Genomic DNA, 11,073 nt, shown 5'->3' on the forward strand with positions numbered 1-11,073 from the left:
GAGAGCCCCTGGGCTAGCCCAGTGGTTCTGGTCCCCAAACCTCACACCAAAGATGGCAAGAGAGAGATGAGGTTCTGTGTGGATTACAGAGGACTCAATGCTGTCACCAGGACAGATGCACACCCTATTCCAAGGGCAGATGAGCTCATTGACAAGTTGGCTTCTGCCAAATATTTGAGCACATTTGACTTGACAGCTGGCTACTGGCAAATCAGGTTAGCTGAGGAGTCTAAAGCCAAAACAGCATTTTCTACCCCTAGTGGGCATTATCAGTTTGTGGTGATGCCCTTTGGTTTGAAAAATGCACCTGCCACCTTCCAAAGGTTGGTGAATCAAGTCCTCACTGGGTTGGATGACTTTTGTGCAGCTTATCTGGACGATATTGCTGTCTTTAGCTCCACCTGGGAGGATCACCTGGTCCACCTGAAGGAAGTGCTTGAGGCTCTGCAGAAGGCAGGCCTCACTATCAAGGCAACAAAGTGCCAGATAGGGCAGAGCAAGGTTGTATACCTGGGCCACCTTGTAGGTGGAGGCCAAGTTCAACCACTGGAGAGTAAGATCCAGACCATCAAGGACTGGTCCCCTCCAACTACCCAGACTCAGGTCAGAGCTTTCTTGGGACTGACTGGGTACTACAGGAAGTTTGTTAAGAACTACGGGTCCATTGTGACTCCTCTTAATGATCTGACATCTAAGAAGATGCCCAAAAAGGTTCAGTGGACAGAAATCTGTCAAAAGGCATTTGATGACCTGAAAAAGGCCATGTGCTCTGCACCTATCCTGAAGAGTCCTGACTACTCAAGAGAGTTCATTGTCCAAACAGATGCTTCTGAGTTGGGAGTGGGAGCAGTGCTTTCTCAGCTTAATGTAGATGGCCAGGACCAGCCCATTTCTTTCATTAGCAGAAGGCTGACCCCCAGAGAGAAACGTTGGTCAGCTATAGAGAGGGAGGCCTTTGCTGTGGTGTGGGCCCTGAAGAAGTTGAGACCATACTTGTTTGGTACTCACTTCAAGATTCAGACCGACCATAAGCCCCTCCTATGGCTTAATCAGATGAAGGGTGAAAACCCCAAACTACTCAGGTGGTCCATTTCCCTACAGGGGATGGACTTTACAGTGGAGCACCGCCCAGGGACTGACCATGGCAACGCAGATGGTCTCTCCAGGTACTTCCACTTAGAACATGAAGACATAACTGGTCAAGGTTAGTCTAATGTCCCTGCGTTTGGGGGGGGGGTTATGTAGGAGAGTAGGGTCTGCTATCCTATGGTCACCCCAAATTTTTGCTTTTTGCTTCACTGGTTTCTGACTTAATGTGGCTGTGGGCCTGCTAATCAGACCCACAGCCTGCTGTTCTCTCTCTAAATTACTGCCAATGCACTCTAGGTGCATTACGAATTGGAACTGGTTCACCTTGTGAGCCCCTGTAGTAGTGTACCTTAGGTACCCAGGGCATAGGTGTATCCAAGGCCTACCAGGGGCTGCAGCATGTATTATGCCACCCCTGGCCTGGCCTCCATATTTGACACAACTGGCTGATCACTCAGCTGGGGTAAGTCGGTGTAACCACCTCTTACTTAGGTACAGTATGCCTGTGCCTAACCCTAAACTGGACACATATGTTCCTATCAGCCACTCCTATGGAAGGCCTCATCAATCCTGGAGGCAGAGTGCTTGGAAATATGTGAGGTGGTGCTCTAGCATGAGCTGAGCCTGTCTGCAGCTGCCGGGAACCACTCCCTAAGCTGTTCCGGGATATTGCCATACCATATACTCTTAAGTGCATTATAATCCTCGTGGTTAAATGCTATCTTTGGTTTGGCTTTATCAAAACATGTCGAGTAAGGTGTCATACGAATTGGAATACTATCCCCTCGCCAATTCTGGCGACGGGGATAGCATTCCACCCTTCTAGAGGGACACGACATGTGTGTAGCCTTAACCCCGGTTAAAGTTAAACAGAGCCTCAGCATCACAAAATGGATGCTGCCACCACAGACACGAGTCTGGCCTCCTGCTGCTGACCGAAACTCGGCAGATGGTGGCCTGGACAAAGGGTTTCCTGCCTGGGGAGGTGCGAGCACCACCCCAGACAGGGTTTTGTGTATTGGGTAGGACAGGGCTGAATAGAATCAGACATGCCCGGGGCACACAAGGTGTCCCCGTGCATAGGCCAGTCCAAACCGGTCCTGGGACTTTCCAGACCCAGGCCTGGCGCGGAGCTGGACAAAGGAAAGGGGGTGTAACCGCCCCCCTTCCTGGTTCCTCCCAGAGGAGGGACCTAGTAGGTGATCCACCCCTCAGATTGGGAATAAGAGTGGGAGCAGTGCCATTGCACAGCAGATCATCCTGAATCAACTTAAAACTAAGAAGAAGACTGGACTTCGACATTCTGCTGCACAGAAGACTGAAGAGAATCTCCCTTGTGGCCTAGGAGTGGCCACCCTGTGAACACAGGTACCAACCAGCAACTCGACGTCTGCTTTGCCGCCGCCTCCCGCCGGAGCCCGAGCCCAGAGCCCGACAAGAACCAGACTCCCAGACCTCTCAGAGCCCGATCCACAGTCCCTGCAAAGAAGGGACCCGTGGAGGCACCGAGTGACGTGGGACCGGACCTCTTGGAAGACACTCGAAAAGCTGACTGCGCAGCTTCTGAGGCATCCTCGACGTTGTGCTTTGGGGACTGAGAACCCCCACCACCAAGCAGCCCTTGCACCGAAGATCAGCCCTCCAGCATCTCCACGATCTGCGTGGGGCCCTTTTGCATTGTGCCACTCGACGCGCCATCCCGGCCACTAGCCACGTGGACAGCGGCCATCTTGGCGACGAACCCGAAGATTTATACAGCAGGTCTGGTTGCTCCAGACCTACCCAAGCTCCTGTAAAAAGGAGCACCCGCTCTGACCTTACTGGTCCGAGTGAACAGCATCTTTCAACTTCTGCGTGGCTTGCATTTGCCAAGGCCTGTTTGCTCCGATCAGGTCGCCGACACCGCCAACAGCGAGAAGCCTACGTGGGACAGCTCGTGACCGACTCCTGGACGTCCTCGACCCCGGGTATCCACGTGGCTGCAGAAAGAAGCTACCCGACAACGCCTGTTTGCACCCGACATCGCCTGGTTCCAATCTGGTTCCACGGTAGTCACTGGCTAGTGACTTTGAACACTGTCCCCTCTGCTTTCAGGTCTTCACATCTTCAGATCCACCCTTGGATCCACCGGAACTCTTCTCATCGAGCCGCCTGCAGCATCTTCAGCTCCAAGCACCATCGACCAGCGTGACGAAACCCGACACTACTTCGACCCTGTGCACCCGCTTCCTGTGGGTGAGGTAACTCAGCTCCGCCGGTGCTCCTGCACTGGTACACATCTCAAGGGCCTGTGTCTAAAGTTTTAACTCCGTAGGTCACTCGGAAGGTTCCTAACTTTCTAACTTTGTACTTTTTACGCACCATAGACTTTGTATTGGAAAGTGCGTGCACTTTGAACACTGCACCCGAGTCCCGTGGGCCTCTCCCGACTTAGTCACTGCTAGTCTCGAATAGCTCCAGCGATTCCCAAGGCCCTAGGCCTCTTCACTTTCCTCTTGGTATCTCTTATACCACTTTCTTAGTATATGGTTTAGGTGGCCCCTAGGGCTCATCCATATTGTGCAACTTTTGTGTATTTTAAACTGTCTTGTGATTTAACGCTTGTGCTTCTGTGCTCATAAAGAGTCCAGGGGATTTTATAGTTAATAAATCAATATATATTTTCAATATATATCTGTGTGTTGTCCCTTTCATTTGGTATTCAAGGGGGTTGTGTATGGTATAACAGCTGGCTTCACATGCCTTTCAGAGTTTAGCCTAAGACTGCTTTGTCCACGTTACCACTAGGATAACTGGTCTACAAGGTTGAATTACAACCATCATCATAAGGGTTGCTTGGCATGGTACAAAGTGATCACTAAGAATTAGTGAGCATTATATACCAGGCCAACTTCTCACAATCGGTACCCGCCACGAGTTACCAGAGGTTGAGACAGTACTCGGTTGAGGCGGTACCCACCACGAGTTACCAGCGGTTGAGACAGTACTCGGTTGAGTCGTTTAGCCTGGCTCCGAGGACATCGTAGTGCTGGCAGCAGCTGCAGGCGCCTGGCATCGGCCGCCTATCGAAAATAACCAGGGCAGTAACCGTAAGTAAGCCAAAGTTTAATAAGCCATTTCCATTACCAATGCAGTTTCTTTTTGGTGGATCGTGGGTGGCATGACCTGACGGTCACCGGCATGGTAGCCCCGGCTCCCGCTGGGCTCCACATGAAGTCTGCGGTTAATTAAGTTAAAACGTCCGGTTGGCCCTGCAGTGCACCGGCCCATGCCCCCCTCCTTCCAGCATAATCCTGTCACTAAGCAATCTAGCTATTACCTCCACTTCCAAGGCCTCTTACCCTTCGCTACAATCGTGCCTTGTGAAAAGACTTCACATTCTGACAGACCAAGCATTACACAGTTAACTCAATAGTACTGCCAAAAATAAGACACACGGAATTCCCCAAGAATTGTAGATGGGTGAATGGCCCACGTTTCCTACCCTGGTGGGTAGGCAGGACCAGGTATTGTTTTTATAAGCAACATGTGAAACATGTGGTTCCTATTCGGAAGATGCTCCAGATAATTAGGAAGCTCTGCCAAGAGGAAAGGGGACTTGAGAGGGTGGGTAGGGGAAATTCCCTGCCTTTACCCAAATAACATTCACAGGTGGAAGACTGTACACTCACTTTATTTAATGTGTACACCCTTGTTTACCACATGATGTTACAATCAATCCTGCTCAAACTAAAAAGTGCAAATTCGGGAAACTGGGAAAAAATTACCACAATCACACTCTAATTGAAGAAATATATTTACTTAAAACGAATTATGAACACAAGGTGGCAATTCTGGAGTTAATCTGAATCCCTACAAATTATTCTAGACAAGTTTTATTCCATGTTCTTATGCTGTCTGTGCTATTGCAGAAGAGTGCTGACCATATGCAAATCAGTCTCCTTCCCACTCTAAACATTTTTTCTAAATGAGGACATAAATATTCAAACATTTCATTCAGCTTAGCCATTCTAAGAGTCACACGGAGTGGCATATGTTTAGCCTACACATGGACCCAAGCAACATCTCATCAATGTGGTGCAAAAGGGCAAACATACGTTTGGGACCCCTTGATCCCTTCTACAGGAGATGAGGCCTAGCAGCAGTGCTTAATGTGAACCAGTAGATGCTCGTGCTCAGTTCTAGCACTTAAACATCAACACTGGTGCTTTTCATGAGCACCAGTTAAGGACACATTCGGTTACGGGGGAGATTAAGTGATTTGCCCAGAACCACAAGACGCTGGTTCCCCAGTGCCGAAGTCAGCAGCATTGGCCATTACGCCCCCCCCCCCCACTTTCTTGGTTAGTAGTTGGTTCTGTTTTAGGCAGCGCTAGCAGAAGAAATGGGCGGAGCATAGCTGCCTCCTGACGAGAGCCCCGGCCACTTATTTTTTTACAAATTAACCACTGCTTGCTTACACCTCTGCAGAGTGCAGACCGGAGTCGATGGATGTCTTAAATTATATAGAATGGTGAATTTAAGTGCAAGGCCAGAATTCAGCCCTCGCAGTGACGTCAGGCTGACCCATTCAGCTGTTTATCAGATCCGGCTGTGGCACAGCGTTTGAACAGAGGTAAGGGAATGAGTGGCTATTGTTCAGATAAACTGTATTTTATGTGGATATGGATAGCTCAGTGGGTTACTTGCAGTACAGAAGTTACAATCCTAAAACAGGATAGTGACCTATAAACTGACATCAAAGAGCTGCATATAAACCTGAATGGTATACTTAGAACTTTTTTGTGTGTTTCAATATAGTTAAAATTTCCCTACTCTTTCATTACTCTAATGTTGCTATAAAGAGTTTGTTTTGGTAGATATACATTTTAATCAGTAAAGCCAACCACCCCGCAAACACTGGGGTATACTTTCAATCCTGTGTTTGTGCTTCTCCAGACCAAACCTTCTTAAAACATATTGCCCACCAGTATGGATGACATGTGATTCCTACATCTTGTAATCTTCTTTGGCTTATGTGACATTACCTATAGGCTGATTTACATACTTGTATAATTCATTGTCTCTGCATAATGTGTGCATGATGTAAAGTACAGTGACACCCTACACTATGAGTAGCGCTACACAACAAATGAAATCAAATATGAGAGAGGGGCTACGGAGAGATGAATGACACTGTTGGAGGGTGCAATTAGGGTATCCGAGGAGGAGGTCATCAGGGGGAAAGGCTATGGAGTGATGAGGGCCACTCTTAGAGGGTGGCAGTGAGGGAATCCAAGGAGGAGGCCATGGAGGGGCTGGGCTACGGAGCGATGAAGGGCACTGGTGGAGGGTGGCAGTGAGGGAATCCAAGGAGAGGGTCATGCGGGGCTGGGAAATGGAGCGATGAGGGGCCCTGGTGGAGGGTAGCAATGAGGGAATCCAAGGAGGCGGTCATGGGGTGGCTGGGCAATGGGCGATGAGGGGCACTGGTGGTGGCAATGAGGGAATCCAAGGAGGAGGTCATGAGGAGGAGGGCCTTTGGAGAGAGGAGAGGTGCTGTTGGAAGGTGGTAGTGAGGGAATCAGAGGACGAGGTCATGAGGCTTTGGAGAGATGAAGGGCTGTGTTGGAGGGTGACAGGGAGGGAATCCGAGGAGGAGGTCATGGGGGGGGGATGGTGGTAGATACAGAGAGATGAGGGGCACTGGTGGAGGGTGGTAGTGAGGGAGTTTGAGGAGAAGGTCATGAGGGGGAGGGGCTACGAAGAGATGAAGTTGCACTGTTGGAGGGTTGTAGTAAAGGTATCTACAGAGAAAGAGGTCAGTGGTGGGGCGCCAATAAATAACTCTCCACATGTTCTGTATACACACAGAAGCAATCCTTGTATCATAGTGACTGTTGGCAAGTAGATAATGATGCACATGACGCATTCAGAGTAGTAGTGGCATGAGCATCACCAGAGCCTGCCCTGATGAACTGGCATACATATCTCTAGATCTCTAGTGTCGCACAGCGACAGACAAGTTATACACCAAGTGTAAATACACCAGACGACACTTCAAACAAAGATTGACATATTGTTTTCTGCCCTTGGCTCAGAAGCAGCTTGGTCTACAGTCGGGTATTCAATCCATCCGGTATTGCTGTTTAAAGCCTAAAGCACAGCAAGTGTCGAAAGCCCCCTAAATCCAACACCCCACCTTCAGATCCAGGTGTGTGCCAAAGTAGTCTGTCTCGAGTGACAGTCACAACGCACTCGATGAAAGCACCGGTCTGTGAACATGTGGCATTGCGGCTGTTTGAAGAGAGCTCAAATAATAAACCAGGAGAGAAGAATCACTAAAATCCATGCTGCTCTCTCTGTCCCACATGGGACCTGGGCTCAGACAATAACAGGGTGTGAGGGCCCCTAACACAGATCTCAATTGCCTCAGGCCTATACCATAAATTCATAGTGTCAGCTGACTTTAGGACTCCAGCCGCTATAGTGAGCATGTGCATAATAGCATGATTGCTGGGCAAGCCTCAGGAGAGCCTGTGCGACACACTGTCCGACAGGTTGACAAATATTTTAAAGTATTAAAAAAAAATCACACCAGTATAATTAAGCGAGTGGCTGTGCGCAGCCCTCTACAACTGTGAGTTCAGATAGTTAACACGTACTTGCACTAGTTAATAGACCAATGTAAAACTAGCATTCAAATGATACATGTGAGAAATTTTTGGGCCCGAAATTTGACAGTGAGGTGAGATTCAAAATTCGAGTCCGAGACTTAAGCTAATACAATCACAGGGCTGCGGATGCCAGGGGCGGCAACCTGAGGGATAGCCCCGGGCGCCACAAGCTCTAGCTACGCCCCTGGTCTGGCTACACATACTACACAAAACACTCACTCCATACATACTCTTAATATCAACACCACATTCTGGGCATACACATAATAGCAGAACCTTACATGGATGGGGCAACAGGCCTCCCTCCTGGAGACATGGCTCAAAAGGACTGGCTACACTATTGATAGTTCTGAAACATACTATGCAGTCACGCCCACTCTGTGCCCAGGAAAGGGACAGTACTCTTCTGTACACAATGCTTGGTGCACCCCCGAGGTCACACCGGACCTGACATATATTCAGGGACTTCCTGGCCTGGACCTCTGTGTATACAATTAAATCACCCTGAAGTTAGAGGCAAAATAAAAGTCAGGCTCCCCGATATCCATGCAGTCGAGCCACTCAGGAGGAGTAAACACGCCTGTGTGCCAGGCAGGCAGAATCAAGCCGTCCAAACGCTGGAGGGATCTCCTTTACAGCATTGGAAGCTGACAAAGCGAGGTATTTAGTTCGGTTACAATTGATTTTGCGGCAGTGGTTTGCCCCTGCACTTCTCGGAGATCTCGCGGTGCGTCCTTTGACCATATATATAAACGCGTTATAAACCCCCCCCCCCCTTTTCTTTTTCCTTTCTCCTCTTCTGCAACAAGCCAAGAAATATAGATAACACAAATGTACTGTGTACAATTGCCAATGTATATGCCACTTTTATTTTTCAATAAAAAAATTTTATAAATCAAAAAAAAAAAAAAAAACAATAAAGTAAACAATGATTACAATTTACAGTTGAAAGTGAGGAAATTATAAACTGGATAAAGACAGCAAGGAGAAAAAAGAAAAATGGGCAAAGAAATTATGGATAGAGGCATTAGAAAAGCAGAAGGGCAGACAGAGAATGGTGGAGATGTCTGAAACATCAGATTACGGCCACTATAATGTCGAACAGAAGCCGAGGCAGTGCCCTTCGCTTTTGTACTCACCGGTCTTCCTTGTAAGAGAAGTTCCAATCCATGGGCTGCGGGCTCATCGCCGCCCCGGGAGGAGAGGGCTCCTGGGCTGTCATCCTTCTGTCGTGCGCCACGTACAGTATCGCGGCAGACGGAGAAAAGAATGTTTCCTCGTGTACTTTGGGTATCTGCGCCCTCTGCTCTCTAACTTAGAAACATCTCGCTTAGTAAGTATTCTCGTTCTCTCTTGCTCTTCTACAGGCATCAGGACAGGGTTCTCCCGCCAACGTTTCGAATAGAAAGGAGGACGTCCCGCCCCAGGCGCAGAGACGGAGATGAAACGAAACTGAAAGAGAGTACACTCGCTCTTCCAAGGACTTAATGGCCCTTGGTTCGGCTCCCCCTCCTCAAAGGGAGGGGGCGTGGCTGGACTGGGGCCTTAGTGGGGGCCACTCCACCCCCCAAATCCCCCCAGCAGAACCCGGGCAGGAAAGGGCGGGGGGGTTATGACACCCTCTTCTCCTGGGAATGTTACAGAGGTGCTGCTGCTGCAGTGTGTTATGGTGACCAACCCTCCGTACATTTCAGTTACTGCCTGTAATTTGGACCTCTTGTCTGTTAAGGTTTCTTCCAAGGACGCCTTTTGTCCGAAATTTCACGCATTGGAGTGAACTGCCCCCTGCAAGCAGCCGGAGAGTCCTGTAAACTCTCACTGCAGGGGCAGCTCGGCTCCTGCTGTGATCAGTGGCCTGCGGCACACCTGGCATAGACTACAATCAGACCCATTATCATTCGGTATGTCCCCCTAATTATCACATAGAGCATGATAATGGGCCCCTGCACAGCGAAAGCGTTTGCTGGGCCTCTTCCTGTCAGAGCTCAGGGCAGGCCAAACTGCTTTCCTTTATGGGCTCCTGTCACCTCACCAAAGGCCAAGCTCTGGGGAGGTGGGGGTTTCATGTTGGCGCCTGTTGCCCATGTGCATCCACGGTTAGCCTCTTACACTGTCACACAAGCAGTGATAATGGTACAAATACAATTGTCCTTTATTATTAATTTATTTTCCTCCAATAGCGCACAGTTTCTGCTTTTGTGCTGTTATTATTTTCATGTTTACCCTGGCCCTCTAAGCCCCCTTAGCTTTCACATCACATCCCCATTGATCAGATCAGGTGTTTTTTTTCCATTGGGGAGAGAGGGCATGTAAGATCTAAGACGCCTTCAGCTTTGATCATTTTCTTCATTGTATTTTTTGAATATGCAAATGCAGGTGTTTAAGTTTCACTCGCGCACACAAGAGATGCACGGCAAGGTTCTCTCAACCTAATATAAACTTCTGTTGATTTGTGCTTGTGTAGGTTGTCTTTTTACTTATGTATTATTGCGCAACATCCTCTGATGTGTCTGCAAAATGTACCTTTTGTCCCGAATTTTTGTACTGAATTATGACCCTCTGTCCTGAAATGTGACCCTTTTTAGGTCTCGCCTCTCAATGCGCAAGCGCATTGAGCAGAGCGAGACTATAGCGTCTTAAACAGACTTTACCTAACTGGGCGATTTGGTGCTGTGCCCGTGGCTTTTAGGTCAATGCGCTTGCGCATTGACCTAAAATGCACGTGCACATCATCAAATCGCCGTCTGTTCCCTCAGCCGCACTCCTCCCACACCTTTGAAGTGAAGCTTAGCTTCACTTCAAAGGCCCCTGCTGCTTCACACCCTCTCCCCGCTCCGCCCCTCCCCTGCCCGCCGTGTCGCATTTCTCCTCTCCCCCCTTCTCTGCCTTCCCTCCGTCTTCGCATTTCTCCTCCCCCCTTCTCTGCCTTCCCTCCGTCTTGTTTTTAATTGTACTTTTACTACTTCCCCATCTACTTTTGTTTACGTTTAATACACCTGCCTATTCTATACTTTTCCACCTTTAGTTCATTCACTTTCCTTTTCTGTAATATCCATGTCTTGTAACCCCACTTTACTCTTTTAACTTTTACTACTTCCCCTAACCCATTTATTGCCCTTACTGAATTTACATGTTCCCCAACCTATACACCCTCCCCCTTGCATTTACACATTTTACTCCCTTCTATTTCTCTTAGGGCCCGGATCCCCCAGCATGCTCCACGCCCGCCCTCAACCCACCAGTTAATTAACACTTGAGATAAGGTGGGTGTAAAAAAGGCCATGTTTAATATCAACACACATAAACATGAAATTGCATAGTTATATCA

General features: G+C 48.7%; 1 pseudogene across 1 annotated transcript in view; it reads right to left on the reverse strand.

Moving 5' to 3' along the window:
- The window catches only part of LOC147659657 (protein SLFN14 pseudogene), a 113,521-nt pseudogene extending 104,494 nt beyond the window's left edge, over positions 1–9,027 (reverse strand). Inside the window, exon 1 of the transcript XR_015307190.1 lies at positions 8,885–9,027. The product of XR_015307190.1 is annotated as a protein SLFN14 pseudogene (transcript). The remainder of the gene's footprint in view (positions 1–8,884) is intronic.
- Between the last annotated feature and the right edge of the window lie 2,046 nt (positions 9,028–11,073).

The sequence above is a fragment of the Lissotriton vulgaris genome, unplaced genomic scaffold, assembly GCF_964263255.1.
Source record: "Lissotriton vulgaris unplaced genomic scaffold, aLisVul1.2 SCAFFOLD_972, whole genome shotgun sequence".
Classification (NCBI taxonomy): Eukaryota; Metazoa; Chordata; class Amphibia; order Caudata; family Salamandridae; genus Lissotriton; species Lissotriton vulgaris.